Source organism: Aethalodelphis obliquidens, unplaced genomic scaffold (genome assembly GCF_003676395.1).
Source record: "Aethalodelphis obliquidens isolate GAN/ISIS:26980383/991018 unplaced genomic scaffold, ASM367639v1 scaffold37, whole genome shotgun sequence".
Taxonomy (NCBI): Eukaryota; Metazoa; Chordata; class Mammalia; order Artiodactyla; family Delphinidae; genus Aethalodelphis; species Aethalodelphis obliquidens.
In genome coordinates, this window is record NW_020837981.1 from 8,541,573 (window position 1) to 8,565,914 (window position 24,342).

At 38.8% G+C, this 24,342-nt stretch overlaps 1 long non-coding RNA gene across 1 annotated transcript in view; it reads left to right on the forward strand.

Annotated features, from left to right (window-relative positions):
* LOC113632555 (uncharacterized) overlaps window positions 1-24,342 on the forward strand; it is a 103,141-nt gene that overhangs the window by 63,367 nt on the left and 15,432 nt on the right. Inside the window, exons 3-4 of the long non-coding RNA XR_003437864.1 lie at window positions 16,856-16,934; window positions 18,130-18,206. This is a non-coding gene — a long non-coding RNA (uncharacterized LOC113632555). The remainder of the gene's footprint in view (window positions 1-16,855; window positions 16,935-18,129; window positions 18,207-24,342) is intronic.

The following is a 24,342-nucleotide window of genomic DNA, read 5'->3' on the forward strand; positions in this document are numbered from 1 at the left end:
CTTCATGACATTTTTTTTTTCTTCTTAGATTCCATATATATGTGTTAGCATACGGTATTTGTCTTTCTCTTTCTGACTTACTTCACTCTGTATGACAGACTCCAGGTCCATCCACCTCACTACAAATAGCTCAATTTCGTTTCTTTTTATGGCTGAGTAATATTCCATTGTATATATGTGCGACATCTTCTTTATCCATTCATCTGTTGATAGACACTTACGTTGCTTCCATGTCCTGGCTATTGTAAATAGAGCTGCAATGAACATTTTGGTACATGACTCTTTTTGAATTATGGTTTTCTCAGGGTATATGCCCAGTAGTGGGATTGCTGGGTCGTATGGTAGTTCTATTTGTAGTTTTGTAAGGAACCTCCATACTGTTCTCCATAGTGGCTGTATCAATTTACATTTGCACGAGCAGTGCAAGAGTGTTCCCTTTTCTCCACACCCTCTTCAGCATTTATTGTTTCTAGATTTTTTGATGATGGCCATTCTGACCGCTGTGAGATGATATCTCATTGTAGTTTTGATTTGCATTTCTCTAATGATTAATGATGTTGAGCATTCTTTCATGTGTTTGTTGGCAATCTGTATATGTTTGGAGAAATGTCTATTTAGGTCTTCTGCCCATTTTTAGATTGGGTTTTTTTTTTTGTTATTAGGCTACATGAGCTGCTTGTAAATTTTAGAGATTAATCCTTTGTCAGTTGCTTCATTTGCAAATATTTTCTCCCATTCTGAGGGCTCTCTTTTGGTCTTATGGTCTCCTTTGCTGTGCAAAAGCTTTTAAGTTTCATTAGGTCCCATTTGTTTATTTCTGTTTTTATTTCCATTTCTCTAGGAGGTGGGTCAAAAAGGATCTTGCTGTGATTTATGTCACAGAGTGTTCTGCCTATGATTTCCTCTAAGAGTTTGATAGTGTCTGGCCTTACATTTAGGTCTTTAATCCATTTTGAGTTTATTTTTGTGTATGGTGTTAGGGAGTGTTCTAATTTCATACTTTCACATGTACCTGTCCAGTTTGCCCAGCACCACTTATTGAAGAGGGTGCCTTTTCTCCACTGTATATTCTTGCCTCCTTTATCAAAGATAAGGTGACCATATGTGTGTGGGTTTATCTCTGGGCTTTCTATCCTGTTCCATTAATCTATCTTTCTGTTTTTGTGCCAGTACCATACTGTCTTTATTACTGCAGCTTTGTCATGTAGTCTGAAGTCAGGGAGCCTGATTCCTCCAGCTCCATTTTTCCTTCTCAAGATTGCTTTGGCTATTTGGGGTCTTTTGTATTTCCATACAAATTGTGAAATATTTTGCTCTAGTTCTGTGAAAAATGCCAGTGGTAGTTTCATAGGGATTGCATTGAATCTGTAGATTGGTTTGGGTAGGAGAGTCATTTTCACAATGTTGATTCTTCCAATCCAAGAACATGGTATATCTCTCCATCTATTTGTATCATCTTTAATGTCTTTCATCAGTGTCTTATAATTTTCTGCATACAGGTCTTTTGTCTCCTTAGGTAGGTTTATTCCTAGATACTTTTGGTACAGTGGTAAATGGGAGTGTTTTCTTAATTTCACTTTCAGATTTTTCATCAATAGTATATGGGAATGACAGAGATTTCTGTGCATTAATTTTGTATCCTGCCAGTTTACCAAATTCATTAATTAGCTCTAGTAGTTTTCTGGTAGCTCCTTAGGATTCTCTATGTATAGTATCATGTCACCTGCAAACAGTGACAGCTTCACTTTTTCTTTTCCGATTTTGATTCCTTTTATTTGTTTTTCTTCTCTGATTGCTATGGCTAGAACTTCCAATACTATGTTGAATAAGAGTGGTGAGAGTGGGCAACCTTGTCTTGTTCCTGATCTTAGTGGAAATGGTTTCAGTTTTTCACCATTGAGAGTAATGTTGGCTGTGAATTTGTCATATATGACCTTTATTAGGTTGAGGAAAGTTCCCTCTCTGCCTACTTCCTGCAGGGTTTTTATCATAAATGGGAGTTGAATTTTGTCGAAAGCTCTCTCTGCATCTATTGAGATGATCATATGCTTATTTTCCTTCAATTTGTTAATATGGTGTTTCACGTTGATTGATTTGCATATATTGAAGAATCCTTGCATTCCTGAAATAAACCTCACTTGATCATGGTGTAGGATCCTTTTAATGTGCTGTTGGATTCTGTTTGCTAGTATTTTGTTGAGGATTTTTGCATCTATGTTCATCAGTGATATTGGCCTATAGTTTTCTTTCCTGTGACATCTTAGTCTGGTTTTGGTATCCGGGTGATGGTGGCCTCGTAGAATGAGTATGGGAATGTTCCTCCCTCTGCTGTATTTTGGAAGAGTTTGAGAAGGATAGGTGTTAGCTCTTCTCTAAATGTTTGATAGAATTCGCCTGTGAAGCCATCTGGTCCTGGGCTTTTGTTTTTTGGAAGACTTTTAATCACAGTTTCAATTTCAGTGCTTGTGATTGGTCTGTTCATATTTTCTATTTCTTCCTGGTTCAATCTCGGCAGGTTGTGCATTTCTATGAATTTGTCCATTTCTTCCAGGTTGTCCATTTTATTGGCATAGAGCTGCTTGTAGTAATCTCTTATGATCTTTTGTATTTCTGCAGCGTCAGTTGTTACTTCTTCATTTATAATTCTATTGATTTGAGTCTTCTCCCTTTTTTTCTTGATGAGTCTGGCTAATGGTTTATCAGTTTTGTTTCTCTTCTCAAAGAACCAGCTTTTACTTTTATTGATCTTTGCTATCATTTCATTTATTTCTTTTTCATTCATTTCTAATCTGATCTTTATGGTTTCTTTCCTTCTGATAACTTTGGGGTTTTTTGTTCTTCTTTCCCTAATTGCTTTAGGTGCAAGGTTAGCTTGTTTATTTGAGATGTTTCCTGTTTCTTAAGGTAGGATTGTATTGCTATAAACTTCCCTCTTAGAACTGCTTTTGCTGCATCCTATAGATTTGGGTCATCGTGTCTCCATTGTCATTTGTTTCTAGGTATTTTTTAATTTCCTCTTTAATTTCTTCAGTGATAACTTCGTTATTAAGTAATGTATTGTTTAGCCTCCATGTGTTTGTATTTTTTGCAGATCTTTTCCTGTAACTGATATCTAGTCTCACAGCATTGTGGTCAGAAAAGATACTTGATATGATTTCAATTTTCTTAAATTTACCAAGGCTAGATTTGTGACCCAAGATATGATCTATCCTGGAGAATGTTCCCAGAGCACTTGAGAAAAATGTGTACTCTGTTGTTTTTGGATGGAATGTCCTATAAATATCAATTAAGTCCATCTTGTTTAATGTATCATTTAAAGCTTGTGTTTCCTTATTTTCATTTTGGATGATCTGTTCATTGGTGAAAGTGGGGTGCTAAAGTCCCCTACTATGATTGTGTTACTGTCAATTTCCCTTTTTATGGTTGTTAGTATTCGCCTTATGTATTGAGGTGCTCCTATGTTGGGTGCATAAATATTTACAATTGTTATATCTTCTTCTTGTATCGATCCCTTGATCACTATGTAGTGTTCTTCTTTGTCTCTTTAATAGTCTTTATTTTAAAGTCTATTCTGTCTGATGTGAGAGTTGCTACTCCAGCTTTCTTCTGATTTCCATTTGCATGGAATATCTTTCCATCCCCTCACTTTCAGTCTGTATGTGTTCCTAGGTCTGAAGTGGGTCTCTTGTAGACAGCATATATAGGGGTCTTGTTTTTGTATCCATTCAGTCAGTCTGTGTCTTTTGGTGGGAGCATTTAATCCATTTACATTTAAGGTAATTATCGATATGTATGTTCCTATTCCCATTTTCTTAATTGTTTTGGGTTTGTTATGGTAGGTCTTTTCCTTCTCTTGTGTTTCCTGCCTAGAGAAGTTCCTTTAGCATTTGTTGTAAAGCTGGTTTGGTGGCGCTGAACTCTCTCAGCTTTTGCTTGTCTGTAAAGGTTTTAATTTCTCCATCAAATCTGAATGAGATCCTCGCTGGGCAGAGTAATCTTGGTTGTAGGTTTTTCTTCTTCATCACTTTAAATATGTCCTGCCAGTCCCTTCTGGCTTGCAGAGTTTCTGCTGAAAGATCAGCTGTTAACCTTATGGGGATTCTCTTGTGTGTTATTTGTTGTTTTTCCCTTGCTGCTTTTAATATGTTTTCTTTGTATTTAATTCTTGATAGTTTGATTAATATGTGTCTTGGCATGTTTCTCCTTGATTTATCCTGTATGGGACTCTCTGTCTTCCTGGACTTGATTACCTATTTCCTTTCCCGTATTAGGGAAGTTTTCAACTATAATCTCTTCAAATATTTTCTCAGTACCTTTCTCTTTCTCTTCTTCTTCGGGGACCCCTATAATTCGAATGTTCGTGTGTTTAATGTTGTCCCAGAGGTCTCTGAGACTGTCCTCAGTTCTTTTCATTCTGTTTTCTTTATTCTGCTCTGCAGTAGTTATTTCCACTATTTTATCATCCAGGTCACTTATCCGTTCTTCTGCCTCAGTTATTCTGCTATTGATCCCTTCTAGAGTATTTTTAATTTCATTTATTGTGTTGTTTTCGTTGCTTGTTTCCTCTTTAGTTCTTCTAGGTCATTGTTAAATGTTTCTTGCATTTTGTCCATTCTATTTCCAAGATTTTGGATCATCTTTACTATCATTATTCTGAATTCTTTTTCAGGTTGACTGCCTATTTCCTCTTCATTTGTTAGGTCTCGTGGGTTTTACATTGCTCCTTCATCTGCTGTGTGTTTCTCTGTCTTCTCATTTTGTTTAATTTACTGTGTTTGCAGTCTCCTTTTTGCAGGCTGGAGGTTCATAGTTCCCGTTGTTTTTGGTGTCTGTCCCCAGTGGCTAATGTTGGTTCAGTGGATTGTGTAGGCTTCCTGGTGGAGGGGACTAGTGCCTGTGTTCTGGTTGATGAGGCTGGATCTTGTCTTTCTGGTGGGCAGGTCATCTGGTGTTTTGTTTCGGGGTGTCTGTGGCCTTATTATGATTTTAGGCAGCCTCTCTGCTAATGGGTGGGGTTGTGTTCCTGTCCTGCTAATTGTCTGGCATAGGGTGTCCAGCACAGGAGCTTGCTGGTCATTGAGTAAATCTGGGTGCTGGTGCTGAGATGGAGATCTCTGGGAGATTTTCGCTGTTTGATATTACATGGAGCTGGGAGGTCTCTTGTGTACCAGTGTCCTGAAGCTGGCTCTCCCACCTCAGAGGCACAGCCCTGACGCCTGGCTGGAGCACCAAGTGATTGTCCTCCACACGGCTCAGAATAAAATGGAGAAAAAGTAGAAAGAAAGAAGGAAAGAGGATAAAATAAAATAAAGTAAGATAAAATAAAATAAAGTTATTAAAATAAAAAAATATTAAGAAAAAAATTTAAAACCTTTTTAAAAAAAAGAAACAAAATCTGGACAGTCAGAACCCTAGGACAAATGGTGAAAGCAAAGCTATACAGACAAAATCTCACACAGAAGCATTCACATACACACTCACAAAAAGAGGAAAAGGGGAATAAGTAATATATCTTGCTCCCAACGTCCACCTCCTCAATTTGGGATGACTCATTGTGTATTCAGGTATTCCACAGATGCAGGGTACATCAAGTTGATTGTGGAGCTTTAATCCGCTGCTTCTGAGGCTGCTGAGAGAGATTTCCCTTTCTCTTCTTTGTTCGCACAGCTCCCGGGGTTCAGCTTTGGATTTGGCCCCACCTCTGCGTGTAGGTCGCTGTAGGGCGTCTGTTCTTCGCTCAGACAGGTCAGGGTTAAAGGAGGAGCTGATTCGGGGGCTCTGGCTCACTCAGGCCAGGGGGAGGGAGGGGTACAGATGCCGGGCGAGCCTGTGGTGGCAGAGGCCGGCGTGATGTTGCAGCAGCCTGAGGCACCCTGTTCATTCTCCCGGGGGAAGTTGTCCCTGGATCCCGGGACCCTGGCAGTGGCGGGCTGCACAGGGTCCCGGGAGGGGTGGTGTGGAGAGTGACCTGTGCTTGCACACTGGCTTCTTCTGGCTTCAGCAGCAGCCTTAGCGTCTCATGCCCGTCTCTGGGGTCCGTGCTGTTAGCCACGTCTCACGCCCGTCTCTGGGGTCCATGCTTTTAGCCACGGCTCGCGCCCATCTCTGGAGCTCCGTTAAGCAGCGCTCTTAATCCCCTCTCCTTGCGCACCAGGAAACAAAGAGGGAAGAAAAAGTCTTGCCTGTTCGGCAGGGCCAGACTTGTCCCCAGACTCCCTCCCGGCTAGCTGTGGTGCACTAACCCCTTCAGGCTGTGTTCACCCCGCCAACCCCAGTCCTCTCCCTGCGCTCCGACCGAAGCCTGAGCCTCAGCTCCCAGCCCCGCCACCCCGGCGGGTGAGCAGACAAGCCTCTCGGGCTGGTGGGTGCTCGTTGGCACCGATCCTCTGTGTGGGAATCTCTCCGCTTTGCCCTCTGCACCCGTTGCTGCGCTCTCCTCCGCAGCTCCGAAGCTTCCCCCTCCGCCACCCGCAGTCTCTGCCCACAAAGGGGCTTCCTAGTGTGTGGAAACCTTTCCTCCTTCACAGCTCCCTCCCACTGGTGCAGGTCCCGTCCCTATTCTTTTTTTTTTGCTGTTCGCGGGACTCTCGCTGTTGTGGCCTCTCCCGTTGCGGAGCATCAGGCTCCAGACGCGCAGGCCCAGCGGCCATGGCTCACGGGCCCAGCCACTCCGCGGCATGTGGGATCCTCCTGGACCGGAGCACAAACCCGTGTCCCCTGCGTCGGCAGGCAGACTCTCAACCACTGCGCCACCAGGAAAGCCCCGTCCCTATTCTGTTGTCTCTGTTTTTTCTCTTTTCTTTTGCCCTACCCAGGTACCTGGGGAGTTTCTTGCCTTTTGGGAGGTCTGAGGTGTTCTGCCAGCATTCAGTGGGTGTTCTATAGAAGCAGTTCCACGTGTAGATTTATTTCTGATGTATCTGTGGGGAGGAAGGTGATCTCCGCCTCTTACTCTTCTGCCATCTTCTCCAGAATCCAAACAAATATTCTAAGTAAGCTTTCTTTCTTTTTTTTTTTTTTTTGCCTCTCTCATTATCTTGTTATTGTAACATAGATCAGGGGTTGGCAAACTTTTTTCTGAAAGGAATGAGATAGTAAATATTTCAGGCCTTGCAGTCTCTATGAACTCTGTTGCAACTACTGCACCCTGATAATGTAGTGTCAAAACAACCATGGACAATACATTAAGGAAAGAGTGTGGCTGTGTTTCAATAAAACTTTATTTACAGATCAAGCAGTGGGCCACATTTGGTCTCTGGGTTGTAGTTTGCTAATCCCTGACATAGACTACAGGTCCCCATACAAGACAATCTCGAGTGCAAAAGAAAATCTGGTTATGAATAAAGAAACCAAGAACTTATTTATTGATTGACAAAAATGCACACTGGAAGCTATAGTTGTCATTTATTTAAATTTTTTCTCCCAGTATCATTTTAATTGTCCTTCTGGTTTCTTGAGGATCCCTCACTCCATTTAATCCTACGACTATAAATCATGGCACTTTGTTCTCTACCACAATGGTAGGTCCTTAGCCAGGGTGGCCAAACTGAGTAGTGCCTTCCCAGTGGTCACAGTGACTGGGAGGCAGGCACATGATTCAAGCAAGGCCAGTTAGAATCTTCCCTGAACTTGATATGTAAATAGTAGGAGACAGTTTTCTTCACTGAGGGTCTACTAAGAGAGGGGGCTGAAGATCTTTAACTTATACGAGCTATTTTGCCAGTCATTTGGTCAGTGCTTATGTTCAGAGCAACTCCGAGGAGAGATAAACAGAGTCCAGAGCCATGCCGACATTGTTTGGGAAGTTTAATCCAGATATGTCCAGAGCCAGAGACATGCCAGGACTTCCTGGTTATGTGAGTCAGTGAATTCCATTTTAGCTTCAGCTAGTTTGAGTTGAGTTTCCATCAGCTGCAGACAGTAGATTATAGACAAAAATACTGCTTCATTGAATCTGGAAGGGGATAATTAACATTTGAATTCCTTGAATGTGCCAAGCATAATACATGCTAATCTTAGTTAAACTTAAAATAGCTTTATGTTTAAGGTTGAGAGAACAGGGACTCAGAGATAAGTGATTTGCTTGAAGTTACGTAAATTTTTGGTAGAGTTATGGTTTGACTGCTAACATTTTTGACTCTGAAGACCATGCTCTTTATATGGTACTAAGGAAGCATAGAAATTAAATGAAAAAAAGAGTAAAATATAATTTTGGGATTTCTCAATATTTCCCTTAAACTGATTTCTTCTAGGGCTCCACAACTGAGGGAGAGAATAAAGATGATGCTTGAAGCATCAGAAAGATTAGATGTAGTATATGACCTGTTAAGCAATCAATCATGGATAGCCTTTCAAAGCTTCTGTGAATCCTAGAATGGGGTGTTTCTAGCCTAACTGTCCACAGGCGAAAGCTGGAAAATGTTCCTCTTTTTCTCCTGCTTAGGGAGACCAGATTTCATATGTATGAAGGAAATGAGGCGCCAGGCAAGCCGTTCATTTCCATATCTCTAAGTGGGCTGTGTGAGCTTGACAAGGAAGGGCATGTAAGGGATATAAAATCACCATCAAAGATTCATGCTGAGGAAACTCTTCTTGAGAGCTATATGGAGACAGAAGTACAAGAGGGGCTTCTTTATAGGTGGAAAGAGGTGATAATTAAACATAATTTGTAGAGGGAAATTAACGGTGATGGACTTGAATCCTTTATAGCAAATGTAAATTTCAAGGCAATTTTGTGTGGAGAAGTAAAAAGCTATAATATATGGCTGAGTGGTATCTGCTGACAGTAATGATCCTCTTGTGCAGTGGGTTATTAAAGAGTTTCATCTCGTGGTTTTCAATGTGAAAAGGGAGGCAGTCTGGGGGCATTTTCTGAGATACGTCCCTTGTGTTGATGTAGCTTATACAACCAGTAGGTTATCTCAACAGCTGCATGGAAAAGGTTAAATTTGCTAAGGAGAGTAAAAGACTAAAATGTGAGACGCATCCTATTTTAGAAAAATGTATTATTTCTTCTAAGAGACTAACAAACTGTGACCTTGGGCAAGTCATTTAATCTCTATGGGGCTTGATCTCTACATCCAGTACAAGGATCTTATCCATGGCTTTTTCCAACTCCAGTAATCTATGATTCCTTCTTATGGTAAAAACACCCTCTTGGAATGAAGAAATGTCAGAGACATTTTGCTTGGAGTCACTTTCTCTCTCTCTTCCCTTACTTTTGAAATGGATTCTAGAATCAGCTCCAGGACTGCATGTCCTCCACTGAACAAGATACAGATATGGTGAAGAATCAGAGTCATTTGACAAAGCTTGATGTTCAAGCTTTCACAAAGATCTACAGAAGGAAAACTTGTAGGGAAACCAATAGCTCCGTTTCACTGGGTCACAGTACGAATGACTATATGGGTTTGGGATGTGCTTGAATAGTCCTGGCTTGTGAGGATTGGACCTTGAGGAAATGAGAAATGGGATTCTGAAAGAAAGAAGAGATCATTTATTTTTGACAGTTTACTGCATTTATTAAACTTCTGGGGGTTGAATACGGAAAGATAGTATTAATATATCATGTTTTAAGACCTTAATCATTCATGTTCTAGAGCGGAACTATCTTACTTTAGTATATTTGTCGAAACTGATTAACCAATGTTGACTCATGATTGGTAACTAAAGTCCAAACTATTCAGATTTACTTAGTGTTTACCTAATGTCCCTTTTCTGTCCCAGGATTCCATCTAGAATAGAACACTACCTTTGGTCCTAATGACTCCTTAGAGCTCTTTAAAGTATGACAATTTCTCAAATATTTCTTGTTTTTGATGACTTTGACACTTTAGGGGAATACAGGTCAGGTATTGAGTAGCATGCTTCTCAAGTTGGCTTTGTCTGATTTTTTTTTTTTTTCTTGATTGCATTGGGCTTGCCAGTTCTTGGAAGACCACAGGGTTCATAAAGTGATAGCTTTTCCACATCATATTAAGTGCATATTCTACCCATATTATTTATCACTCAAGATGTTAAGCTTGATCACATGGCTGAGGTAGTGTTTGTCAACTTTCTCCACTGTAAAGTTACTCCCCTCACTCTTCTGTACTATATTTAGAGGGAAGTCAGTCCCTCCCACAATTAAGGGAGTGGGGAATTATACTCCACGTATTTGATGAGAAAGTAACTACATAAATTGTCAGGAATTCTTCTGTATGGGAGATTTGCCTATTCTTATTAATTATTTATTACATCACTATAGACTCAGATATTTAGGTTTAGATTTATACATTGGGTTATATTCTAATACATGTTATTTATTTTATTGCTCAAGGTTTCAGTTTTGGACATTGGGAGCTCTTTCAGTTGGCTCCTGTGTCCCTCTGACATACCCTACTGGTTTTTGTTTTGTTTTCCTTATTTTCTGACACTGTAAGATGCTCCAGGCTCATCCCGCATATCCTTGCCTTGGCTTTCAAAGCTGTCATTTCTCCTGGAAGCCCTAGTTTCTTTTCTTGGGGAATGATGTTTGAGGGAGGGAGGAACAGGGAATAAACTTTTAATGGATATAGAGTTTCAGTTTGGGAAGATGAAAAAAGTTCTGGAGATGAATGGTGGTGATGGTTGCATAATAATGTGAATATCCTCAATTAATGCCACTGAACTATACACTTAAAATTGTTAAAATGGTAAATTTCATGTTATGTATATTTTACCACAATTCAAATATGCTTTGTTTAAAAAACAAAGAAACCTTCCAACTTGTTTCCAATGAATGAGAGTTCCTGTTGCTCCACATTCTCACCAGCATTTAGTTGTCAGACTTTGTTTTGGGGTTTTTGTTTCATCTATCGTAACAGGTGTGTAGTGATATCTCATTCTTGTTTTGATAGTGGTATCTGACTGCTATCTGAATTTGCATTTCCCTAATGACATATGCTGTTAAGTGTCGTTCCATATGCTTGTTTGCCATTTGTGTATCCGCTTTGCTGATGTGCTTGATACTTTACTCTTTTTAAATTGGCTTATTTTTTATTGCTGAGTTTTAAGAATTCTTTGTACATTCTGGATACAAGCCCTTTATCAGATATGTGATTTGCAAATATTTTCTAGCAGTCTGTGGCTTTTCATTCTCTTAACAATGTATTTCACAGAGCAAGTTTTTAATTTTAATAACATCCAGCTTAGCCACTTTTTCATGGATCATTCTTTTGGTTTTTGTACCTAAAAGGTCATAACCACTGTATATCATACTAGTTTTCTGTGTAAAGAGAGCGGTCCATTTGTTTCAGTACTATTTATTGGAAAGACTACTCTTTCCCCATTGAACTGCCTTTGCACCTTTGTCAAAAATCAGGTGATTATGTGGTATCTTTATTCTCTTCCACTGATCTATGTGTTTATTCTTTCACCAAAACTGCACTGTCTCTAAAAGAAGTATAAGGCATATTATATATTTTTTAAAATTTAATTTTTATTTTATATTGGGGTATAGTTGATTCACAATGTTGTGTAGGTTTCAGGTGTATATAGCAAGGTGAATTGGTTATACATATATCCATTCTTTTTCAGGTTCTTTTCCCACATAGGGTATTACAGAATACCGAGCAGAGTTCCCTGTGCTATCAGTAGGTCCTTGTTGATTTTATATATAGTAGTGTGATTTTTTTATAGCCATTATTTTGTATTTTATTATTAATTTATTTTTGGCCATGCCACACAGCTTGCAGGTGTATCACCTTTTTAGATTCCAAATTTAAGTGATATCATATTTGACTATCTCTGACTGACTTCACTTAGTATGATAATCTCTAGATCCAACCATGTTGCTGCAAATGACATTATTTTTTATGGCTGAGTAATATTCCATTGTGTGTGCACATATACATACATATGTAGGTGTGTGTATACATATATATATAAATATACACACATACACCACATCTTCTTTATCCATTTATCTGTCGATGGACATTTAGGTTGCTTCCATGTCTTGGCTATTGTAAACAGCACTGCAGTGAACATTGGGGTGCATGTGAACCATGGTCTTCTCTGGATATATGCCCAGGAGTGGGACTGCTGGATCATATGGTAGCTCTATTCATACTGTTCTCCGTAGTGGCTGTACCAATTTACATTCCCCAAATCAGCATAGGAGGGTTTCCTTTTCTCCACACCCTCTCCACCATTTATTGTTTGTAGACTTCTTGATGATGGCCATTCTGACTGGTGTGAAGTAGCTGCAGTTTTGACTTGCATTTCTCTAATAATTAGTGATGTTGAACATCTTTCCATGTGCTTTTTGGCTATCTGTATGTCTTCTTTGGTGAAATGTCTACTTAGGACTTCTGCCCATTTTTTGACTGGGTTGTTTTTTTTTTGATATTGACCTGCATGTACTGTTTGTAGATTAATCCCTTGTCAGTTGCATTGTTTGCAAATATTTTCTTGCATCCCGTAGGTTGTCTTTTCATTTTGTTGATGGTTTCCTTTACTGTGCAAAAGCTTTTAAGTTTAACTAGGTCCCATTTGTTTAGCTTTGTTTTTATTTCCATTCCTCTAGGAGATGGATTGAAAAAGATCTTGCTGCGATTTATGTCCAAGAGTGCTCTGCCTGTGTTTTCCTCTAGGAGTTTTATAGTATCTGGTCTTCCATTTAGGTCTTAAATTGATTTGTGTATGGTATTAAAGAATGTTCTAATTTCATCCTTTTACATGCAGCTGTCCAGTTTTCCCAGCACCACTTATTGAAGAGGCTGTCTTTCCTCTATTGTATATTCTTGCCTCCTTTGTTGTAGATTAATTGACCATAGGTGCATGGGTTTATTTCTGGGCTTTCCATCCTGTTCCATGGATTTATATTTCTGTTTTTGTGCCAGTATCATATTGTTTTGCTCACTGTAGCTTTGTAGTATAGTCTGAAGTCAGGAAGATAGTCTGAAGTCAGGAAGCTTGAGTCCTCCAGCTCTCTTCTTCCTCAAGATTGCTATTTGGGGTCTTTTGTGTTTCCATACAAATTGTAAAATTTTTTGTTCTGTGAATAATGCCATTAGTAATTTCATAGAGATTGCACTGGATCTGTAGATTGCCTTGGGTGGTATGGTTATTGTAACAATATTCTTTCAATATAAGAACACAGTATATCTTTCCATATGTTTGTGTCTTCTTCAACTTCTTTCATTAGTTTCTTACAGTTTTCAAAGTACATGTCTTTGGCCTCCTTATGTAGGTTTTATTCCAGTGTTTCTTAAATTTTCGTGAAACTACTTCAGTTTTTTTCTTAGGACACAAAACAAGCATGAATCATATCAAGAAAGCTCTAACTCCAGGCCACTAAGATTTCTTCATTAAATTTTTCTAGAAATTTTTAGTTATCAGTTTTAGATCTGTGATCCATGATGAGTGAGTTATTCACTGTATATGGTGTGAGATTAGGGTTGAGGTTTATTTTTTCAATATGAGGCCCAGTTGTTTCAGCACAATTTGTTGAAAAGAATTGTCTTGCTCCCATTGTATTTCCTTGGCAGATTTGTTCAAAATCAATCATATGGGTGCAATACTATTTCTGGACTGTCTATTCCATTAAAATATATGTCTATCACACTGTTTTAATTACTGTAGCTTACTATAAAGTCTTGCTAACTAGTTTTACACTCCAAGGATCAACACTTTCAAAATAGCCTTGACTATCCTGGCCTTTCCACTTCCATAAATTTTAGAATCAAATTGTCAAAATCTCTTGGGATTTTGATTGAGATTGCATTGAGGCACCACATTAATTTTGTAAAATTTGACATTCTCTCAGTAATATTTTGCAGTTTTCAACATACACCTCTTGTACAGATTGTCTTATATTCATCTGTAAGTATTTCATGTTTATGATATTGCAAATGGTATTTTTATTTAATCCAATTATAAGTTGCTAGTATAGTATATAGAAATACTATCAATTGTGTATAAACACTGTGTCCTGCCATCTTACTATCGTCAGTTTGCATAGTTTCTTGTAGATTCTTTGGATTTTCTACTTAGATGATCATGTTATCTACAAATATGTATAGTCTTCTTCGTTCCTTTTCAATCTGTTCATTTTACTTATTTTTTCTTACCTTATTGCACTAGTTAAGATCTCCCACACAAAATTAAATATTGAGCTGGTGAGAGCAGACATCCTTGTTTCTTTCCTATCATGGACATAAAGCATTTAGCCTTATGGATGATGTCAGCTGTAGGTTTTTCATCAGGTTGAGGAATTTTTCTTCCTACTAAGTGAAAAAGACATAAGTAAGTGGTGAGGTATATTATCAGTTGTTGCCATAGTGTACTGTCAGTGCAGTGCAATTCCAAGCAAACTTCCAAAAGGCTTTTTGGTAGATATTGAAAAGCTGTTGCTAAAATTCTTATGGAAACGTAAAGGACCTAGAAATGCTAAAACAACTTTAGAAGACTTTGTTTGAAAAGTTGGAGGGATCATACTAGCTGACTTCAAGAGTTGTTCTAAAGCTACAGTAATCAAAAACTGTGATGTTAGAGTCAAGATAAATGAACAATAGACTAGACTAGAATAGAGAAACTAGAAATAGATATGGTTAGTTGACTTTCAACAAAGAAGGAAAAATTACTTGATGGAGAATAAATAGCTGTTTCAACAAATGCTGAAAAAAGTTGATATCAATATTCAAAAAAATGAAAGATAACAAATTCATGTCTTGCAATATTTACAAAAAATTAACTCAAACTCTGGATCTAAATATAATACCTAAAACTATAAAATTTCTAGAATAAACTGTAGGAGAAAAGCTTTCTTACCAAAAGGAGAAACCGACTTTATCCAAGTTGAGGACTTCTCCTGTTCTAAAAAATGAAGAGACAGGCCACAGAGTGGTAGAAAATATTTGCAGTCAGTCAGTAACATATATCTGATAAAGGACTTAGAAAGAACATTTTATGGCTAGAAGTTCCAACATAATATGTATTATGTTTTGGAGAAAAGAATAGAGAGAGAATGAATGAAAAGCAATAAGAGTAACACAACAGGGCTTCCCTGGTGGTGCAGTGGTCAAGAATGCAGGGGACACGATCCCTGTTCCGGGAAGATCCCACATGCCGTGGAGCAACTAAGCCTGTGTGCCACAACTACTGAGCCTGCACGCCTAGAGCCTGTGCTCTGCAACAGGAGAAGCCCCCGCACAGCAATGAAGACCCAACGCAGCCAAAAATTAATTTAAAAAAATAAAGTAACACAACAGCACCCAAACTATATTGACGCATTGTGTATACACCTCAGGGCATTGTCAGTAAAGAGAAAAATCTACGTATTCATATCTTTGCCTCAGAACAGGCTTCAGGAATTCAGGTAACAACACTAGGTTTGTCAACAACAATATTGGCAACAAGAAGGCAGTGGAACGCTTGCAAAGTACAGATGGAAATTCTTTGATTTTAGAATTCTATGCCCCCAGATACTGGTCAGGTAAGGGTGAGCTTGAACTCAGAAGTTCTAGAGTTTATAGGCTGTGTCTGAAAATACCTACTTTTTAGAGGCTGAATTACATCAGGAAAAATAGTCAATCCAGAAAGAAGCAGGAGTATGTGTGAAGATCCAGTTAACAGAAGTGAGAACTCCTCGTTGCTAGGCCTAAATAAGTATTTGTTATGAAAAGAAAGGAATCTTAACAAGAATATGAACTAATCTTCTAGGCATTTTCCACACGGACGTTGGGGCAGAGGCGAGGGGAAGAAAACTGAAAGCGTGTGAAATTTTTACATTGGTCTGGATGACACGTTACTCGTTAGCTGATTCCAGACTTTAAATGAAATAAAAACTACAGCAAGTTACAGAATTACCTCACATAGGGACTGCTCAGTTAATGATGTTGGACCATAACAGCTCTTGAAATAGTATACCCTTTAGTATACCATTTTTTGGACACCACTCTTTTTTTGTTTCAGCATAATGACATCACCTAAAAACACACTAAGTAGATGCCCTCTGAGACGTGGTGTTTTCTAAGATGTTACATTTTCAAGCGGAGTCCTTCACCAATTTACTAGACACACTTTCTAGTCAGAGAATATCATATGAAACAAATTTAAACTGCAGGTCATGGTTCAATGAGCCACAGCATTTTTATTGGTGAATTTATGCCAAGTGAGAAGGATGAAGAGTTGCTTCTTCAGTCTGTGCACTTTTTCCATATGTTTCTAGACTTACCCTTTATTTTTCCTAGATTGCTGTTTTTGAGTGCATGGTAAAAACATAAACTTCAATTGTTAACTAAGAAAGAGGTGCAGAATGATGACTGCACCTTCCAAAGAGCAAGCCCTGGCCTTCTTCTCCACCGAACACCACTTACTCTAAACTTTTCATTCTATGTAGAGTACACTAAATCTGTATTACATTATGTATTTATTGGGTTTTAAAGTATTGTTTATCATCTCATATAAAGTTGTTTAATTGTTCAATGTACCTATTTCTATTTGTGCAAATTATGTGGGTCTCTAGGCTTGAAATGAAGCACATCTAATTTTTCCCGTTCCCAGTTGATAGACATGGGTTTATCTATTTCAGCTCTAACATGGAAAAGAGCTTACAAGTCATCGCTCTTGGCAGTGCAAGAGAAAAGTTCTTGAACCTATCAAAGAACTGGGGCCACAGGGAAAACTGTCCCTCTAAAATCAGAGAGATTGGTGCATCCAGAGAAATACAGCACTAGAAATTTGCTTACCTGGAGGGGAAGCCACAAGTTGTATAAACACTTCGTTTAGTAGTAATCTTGACAAGTTGCTGTAAGCTGAGTGCTAACTAGCTTGATCCCGACACATTCCTGGGGGCTGCAATCACTTACACTGTTTTGGGCTTTCCTTCTAGGAACCCTACAGCTTTGCACAGTATGGATTCAAGAAAAATCTCCTGCGGCTCTGACAAAGGAAGGGGGAAAGCAGCAAGGGTAATCCTTTCATTTTCTTCTCTATAACAAAGACTGACTTATCTCACCTGGGGAAAGAGATTTCCTTCCCCTTGTAGTCCCTTCTAGCATTTGTATTTCACCTAAGAGCAGAAAGACAAAGTTAACAGGGGACAGAACTTCAAGGAAATATACTGGGAACTTGGTACAAGGAAGATGGGAGGAAGGAGCTATGTACCTTGAAGAGGGACAGAAACAGTTGGGAAGGCCACTCCGAGACAAATCTCCACTCAAAGACTATTTCTTACCTCCTCTGCACCCAACAAACATAGCCCCCCTCTGAGAAGTATGAATAGGACAAAGAAAAGCCTTAAAGCCCAAAGAGGAAACAAATAATGACACTAGGTAGTACAGACTCCACATTCCTCTGTAGCTATAGCAAACATTAAAGCAGTCCAGCTCATATCCAGATTACCATAAATCCTGCCCCTAAAAGGTCTATTTACCTGTAGGTACTATTGATACATGACAACTTTTACTTTTTTATTAAAAGGCATACTGAAAGGCAGTTTGGGGAGAAAAAGCAATCATCATAAGAGATAAGGCATTTGGAATATAACCATGATTAATAATATGTTAATTAAAAAATAGGCAGCATGCAAGATCAAATGGGTAATATCAGCAGAGTTGTGGAGATTTCAAAAGTAAATGTTAGAAATCAAAAACAGTTAATGCTTTGGGTGGCTCATAAGTAGACTTAAGGAAAGAATCGGTAAACTTGAAGATAGATCAAGAACTGGCAGAAAGAGAGAATGGGGCAGAAGAAGAAATGTTTGAGGGAGGTAATCATTGCTGAGATGGTACCAAAGTTATTGACAGACACCAAACCACAATTTTCAGAAGCTCAGAGAACACCGAGTAAGATAAATACCAAAACCCACCACACCTAGATGTATTATCTTCACCTGTAGAAAACCAGAGACAAAGAAAATCCTGAAAGAAACTAAAGAGGGAAAGAAACCTTCCCAATATAGGAACAAGGGTAAGAACACAGCCCATGCAAGCAAAAGGAGAATACTGTAAAATGTTGAAAGAAAATGGCCAACATAGAATTCAATGCAATGTCTAGCAAAAGTATTTTTTTTAAAGTAAAGGAGCCAGAGACTTTCTCAGACAAAAACATAGCGAACTTGTTACCAGCAGCACAGTCCTATTAAAAAACTAAAACTTTCTTCAGGCAGATGGAAATTATCTACCTTAAGAACTTGGATCTACCTAAGGAAAGGAAGAGTGTCTGTCAGAGAAGGAATAGAGGTAAATATTTTATTATTCTTTATTCATCTAAAAGACATCTTTTTGTTCAAAGCAATAAAGGAACAAGGTATTGGGTAACTATAGCATATCAGTAAGTGAAATGTATTAGAGAAATGTCACAAAGGATGGTTGGAGGAATTGAAAATACTCTGTTGTATGGTCCCTGTACTATACATGAAGTTGTATAATGTTATTTGAAAGTCGATTTAGATTGTTTGTAATCTATGTATTGTGAACCCTAAGAAAATCACTAAAGACACTTTAAAAGGAAATATGATACATCAAGAGGAGATAAAAGAGAATCATATAAAATTCTCAATTAAAACCAAAGGAGACAGAGAAACAGGAGGTAAAAAGAAGGAAAGAACAAATGTACTGTTTAGAATATAGTTTCAAAGATGGCAGATTTTAATCAAACTATATCAATAATCACTTTAAATATAAACAAAGTCCACGATTGTCAGACCAGAGGAAAAATGTGCCATCTAGAAGAAAGCCACTTTAAATGTAAAGACTCCAGCTAAAGTAAAGCAATGGTAAATGATATAACAGGCTAACATTAATCAAAATTAAGCTGCAGTTAACTATATTAATTTCAGATGAAACAGATTGTCAGGGATTAAAGAAGGATAATGATAGAGGGAAGTCAGTTCTCCAAGAACACATGAAAAATCATAAACATGTATGTAACTAACCGAAGAGCATCAAAATGCATGAGACTATGGAGACTTCAACACAACTCTGCCGGTAATTGATAGATTAGGTTAGGCAGGCGAAAAATCAGTAAAAACGTAAGTGACCTGGACAACACTATAAATCAATTTGATCAAATTGACATAAGTAGAATACTCCATCAAACAAGAGGAGAACACACATTCTTCTCAAGAACACGTGAAATAGTCACCAAAATAGAAAGAACGATACACTAGGCCATAACATACACCTTAACATTTTTAAAAGAATAGAGGTCATGTAGAGTATGCTCTCAGATCACCACAGCATCAAACAAGAAATCACTAACAGAAAGATATAGCTGGAAAATTCCCAAATATTTGGATATTAAACAGCACACTTCTAAGTAATCACTAGGTCAAATAAGTTTCAAAGAAATTTTAAACAAAATGAAAATATAACATCAAAATGTGCTGAGAGGGAGAGTTATAGCATTAAGCACATATATTAGAAAAGACGACAGATTTGCAATTGATTACCTAAATCTCCAGCTAAGAAAACTACAGTAAGAAGAACAAATTGACCCTAAAGCAAGCAGAGGAAACAAATTATAAAAACTAGAGGAGAAAGCAACGGAAGTTAAACTAGGAAAACACAGAGAAAATGAATGAAACCAATAAGTGCTTATTTGAAAAGATTAATAAAAATTGATCAGGCTCTACACAGCTCAATCTGAAAAAGATGATACAAATTACAAATATCAGGAATGAGGCAGGGGTCACACTACTCCCAAGGACATTAAAAGGATAAAAAGAAGTACTATGAACAACTCTATGCCCACAAATTTGATAACTTAGATAAAATGATCTAATGTCTTAAATTACAAAAATTACCAAATCTCACTTAAGGAGAGACATAGATAATCTGAATGGTACCACAGCTATTAAAGAAATTGAGTTCATCATTTACAGCCTTTCAAAAGTGAAATCACCAGGTTCAGGTGATTTAACTGGTGAAGTCAACCACACTTTTAAAGAAAAAATGATACCAATACTCCACAATATCTTTAAAATTTGCTCTTCATGAGGGAACACATCCCAACTCATTTTATGAGGCCATCATTACCCTAAAACAAAAACTTGGTAAAGACACTACGAGAAAGAAAACTACAGGCCCATATAGCTCATAAACGTAGACAAAAGATTTTTAACGCAATACAAGTAAGTGGACTCCAGCAACATATAATACAGCACTACTGAGCAGAGTTCATTCCAGGGAGTCAAGGACAGTTTGATATCATAAATCAATCAACTTCACTATTTTAGCAGACTGAATAAAACCATCTTCTCATTTAACAAAATGCAGCACCCATTTAGGATTTTTAAAAATTAGAATTAAAGGGAATTTCCTTAACCAGTGAAGGATATATTAAAGAACCCCTATAGCTAACAGTATAAGACACTGAATACTTGCTTCCTAAGTTTTGGACCAAAAAAAGATGCCATCTCTTACTACATACATTCAATATTATAATAGAAATCCCAGTGCAATAAGAAAAGAAAAAGAATAAAAGTTACACAGCTTGGAAAGGAAGCACGGATTACATGTCTATGTAGAAACTCTACCATGTTATAAAAAACAAATAAACCCTTGGCATTAATAAGGGGGTATACAGCAAGGTTACAGGATACAAGCTCAGTGTACAAAACTCAACTGCTTTCCTTTACATAAGCAAACAAACAATTGAAATTTAAAACATTTTAAACACATCATATACAATAGCACCTAAAAAGGAAGTACTTAGCTGTAAATCAAAAAAATATGGACAGGATCTGTATGTGGAAAACTATAAAACACTGGTAAGATAAATCAAAAAAAGATCTAGATAAATGAAGAGAGAGTCAAAACTCCTGCATTAGAAGTTTCATAATTGTTAAGATGTCAGTTGAACTTGTTCTACAGAGCTGCTGAAATCCCAATCGGAGTCCCAGCAAGCTGTTTTTGGTAACTAATTCTAAAATTTATAGGGAAAAGCAAAAGACAGAGAACAGTTCCACAATACTGAATCAAGAACAAAGTTGAAGGGCTCACATTACCAAACTTCAAGACATAATAGGAGGAGGGAGGAGTTGAGGAAGATGGCAGAAGAGTAGGACGCGGAGATCACCTTTCTCCCCACAGATACACCAGAAATACATCTACACGTGGAACTGCTCCTACAGAACACCTACTGAACACTGGCAGAAGAACTCAGACCTCCCAAAAGGCAAGAAACTCCCCAGGTACCTGGGTAGGGCAAAGCAAAAGAAAAAAGAAAAAAACAGAGACAAAAGAATAGGGACAGGACCTGCACCAGTGGGAGGGAGCTGTGAAGGAGGAAAGGTTTGCACACATTAGCAGCCCCTTTGTGGGCAGAGACTGTGGGAGGTGGAGGGGGGAAAAGCTTTGGAGCCACGGAGGAGAGCGCAGCCACAGGGATGTGGAGGGCAAAACAGAGAGATTCCTGCACAGAGGATGGGTGCTAATCGGCACTCACGAGGCCGAGAGGCTTGTCTGCTCACCCGCCAGGGCGGGGGTGGGGGGGGGACTGGGAGCTGAGGCTTGGGCTTCGGGAGAGTACTGACAGCTTGAACACAGCCTGAAGGGGTTAGTGCACCACGGCTAGCCAGGAGGGAGTCCAGGAGAAGTCTGGAGCTGCGAAGAGGCAAGAGACTTTTTCTTGCCTCTTTGTTTCCTGGTGCGCAAGTAGAGGAGATTAAGAGCGCTGCTTAACGGAGCTCCAGAGACAGGCGCGAGCTGTGGCCAACAGCCTGGACCCAGAGACGGGCATGAGACGCTAACGCCGCTGCTACTGCCACCAAGAAGCCTGTGTGCAAGCCTGTGCAGCCCGCCACTGCCAGGGTCCCGGGATCCAGAGACCACTTCCCCAGGACAACGCATGGCGCACCTCAGGCTTGCCCCATACTCTGTGCCCCTCCCTCCCCCCGGCCTGAGTTAGCCAGAGCCCCTGCATCAGCAGCTCCTTTGACCCCGTCCTGTCTGAGCGAAGAACAGACGCCCTCCAGCGACCTACACGAACAGGCGGGTCCACATCCAAAGCCAGGAGCTGTACGAACAAAGAAGAGAAAGGGAAATCTCTCCCAGCAGCCTCAGGAGCAGCGGATTAAATCTCCACAATCAACTTGTACCCTGCATCTGTGGAATACCTGAGTAGACAACGAATCATCCCAAATTGAGGAGGTGGACACTGGGAGCAAGATATATTATTTTTTCCCCTTTTCCTGAGTGCATGTGTATGCTTCTGCGTGAGATTTTGTCTGTATAGATTTGTTTTCACCATTTGTCCTAGTGTTCTGTCCATCCGTTGTGTTTGGATTTTTTACTTTAAAAAATTTTTTTTTCCTTAATAATTATTATTTTAATAACTTTATTTTATCTTTATTTTATTTTATCCTCTTTGTTTCATTCTACTTTTTCTCCCTTTTATTCTGAGCCGTGTGGAGGACAGTCTCTTGGTGCTCCAGCCAGGCGTCAGGGCTGTGCCTCTGAGGTGGGAGAGCCAACTTCAGGGCACTGGTCCAAAAGAGACCTCCCATCTCCAAGTAATATCAAACGGCGAAAATCTCCCAGAGATCTCCATCTCAACACCAGCAGCCAGCTTCACTCAACGACCAGCAAGCTACAGTACTGGACATCCTATGCCAAGCAACTAGCAAGACAGGGACACAACCCCACCCATTAGCAGAGAGGCTGCCTAAGATCATAGTAAGTCCACAGACACCCAAAAACACACCACCAGACGACCTGCCCAGCAGAAAGACAAGATCCAGCCTCATCCACCAGAACAAAGGCACTAGTCCCCTCCACCAGGAGCCTACACAACCCACTGAACCAACCTTAGCCACTGGGGATAGACACCAAAAAGAACAGGAACTACGAACCTGCAGCCTGCAAAAAGGAGACTGCAAACACAGTAAGTTAAGCAAAATGAGAAGACAGAGAAACACACAGCAGATGAAGGAGCAAGGTAAAAACCCACCAGACCTAACAAATGAAGAGGAAAAAGGCAGTCTACCTGAAAAAGAATTCAGAATAATGATAGTAACAATGATCCAAAATCTTGGAAATACAATAGAGAAAATGCAAGGAACATTTAACAAGGACCTAGAAGAACTAAAGATGAAACAAACAACGATGAACAACACAATAAATGAAATGAAAGATACTCTAGATAACTGAGGCAGAAGAATGGATAAGTGACCTGGATGATAAAATAGTGGAAAAAACTACTGCAGAGCAGAATAAAGAAAAAAGAATGTAAAGAACTGAGGACAGTCTCAGAGACCTTTGGGACAACATTAAACACACCAACAGTCGAATTATAGGGGTCCCAGAAGAAGAAGAGAAAGGGACTGAGAAAATATCTGAAAAGATTATAGTTGAAAACATAACTAATTGGGGAAATGAAATAGTTAATCAAGTCCAGGAAGCACAGAGAGTCCCATACAGGATAAATCCAAGGAAATGCCAAGACACATATTAATCAAACTGTCAAAAATTAAATACAAAGAAATCATATTAAAAGCAGCAAGGGGAAAACAACAAATAACACACAAGGGAATCCCCATAAGTTTAAGAGCTGATCTTTCAGCAGAAACTCTGCAAGCCAGAAGGGAGTGGCAGGACATATTTAAAGTGATGAAAGAGAAAAACCTACAACCAAGGTTACTCTACCCAGCGAGGATCTCATTCAGATTTGATGGAGAAATTAAAACCTTTACAGACAAGCAAAAGCTGAGAGAGTTCAGCACCACCAAACCAGCCTTACAACAAATGCTAAAGGAACTTCTCTAGGCAAGAAAATTAAGAAAATGGGAATAGGAACATACATATCTATAATTACCTTAAATGTAAATGGATTAAATTCTCCCACCAAAAGACACAGTTTGGCTGAATGGATACAAAAACAAGATCCGTATATATGCTGTCTACAAGAGACCTACTTCAGACCTAGGGACCCATGCAGACTGAAAGTGAGGGGATGGAAAAAGATATTCCATGCAAATGGAAATCAAAAGAAAGCTGGAGTAGCAATTCTCACATCAGACAGAATAGACTTTAAAATAAAGACTATTAAAGAGACAAAGAAGAACACTACATAGTGATCAAGGGATCGATACAAGAAGAAGATATAACAATTGTAAATATTTATGCACCCAACATAGGAGCACCTCAATACATAAGGCAAATACTAACAGCCATAAAAGGGGAAATCGACAGTAACACATTCATAGTAGGGGACTTTAACACCCCACTTTCACCAATGGACAGATCATCCAAAATGAAAATCAATAAGGAAACACAAGCTTTAAATGATACATTAAACAAGATGGACTTAATTGATATTTATAGGACACTCCATCCAAAAACAACAGAATACACATTTTTCTCAAGTGCTCTTGGA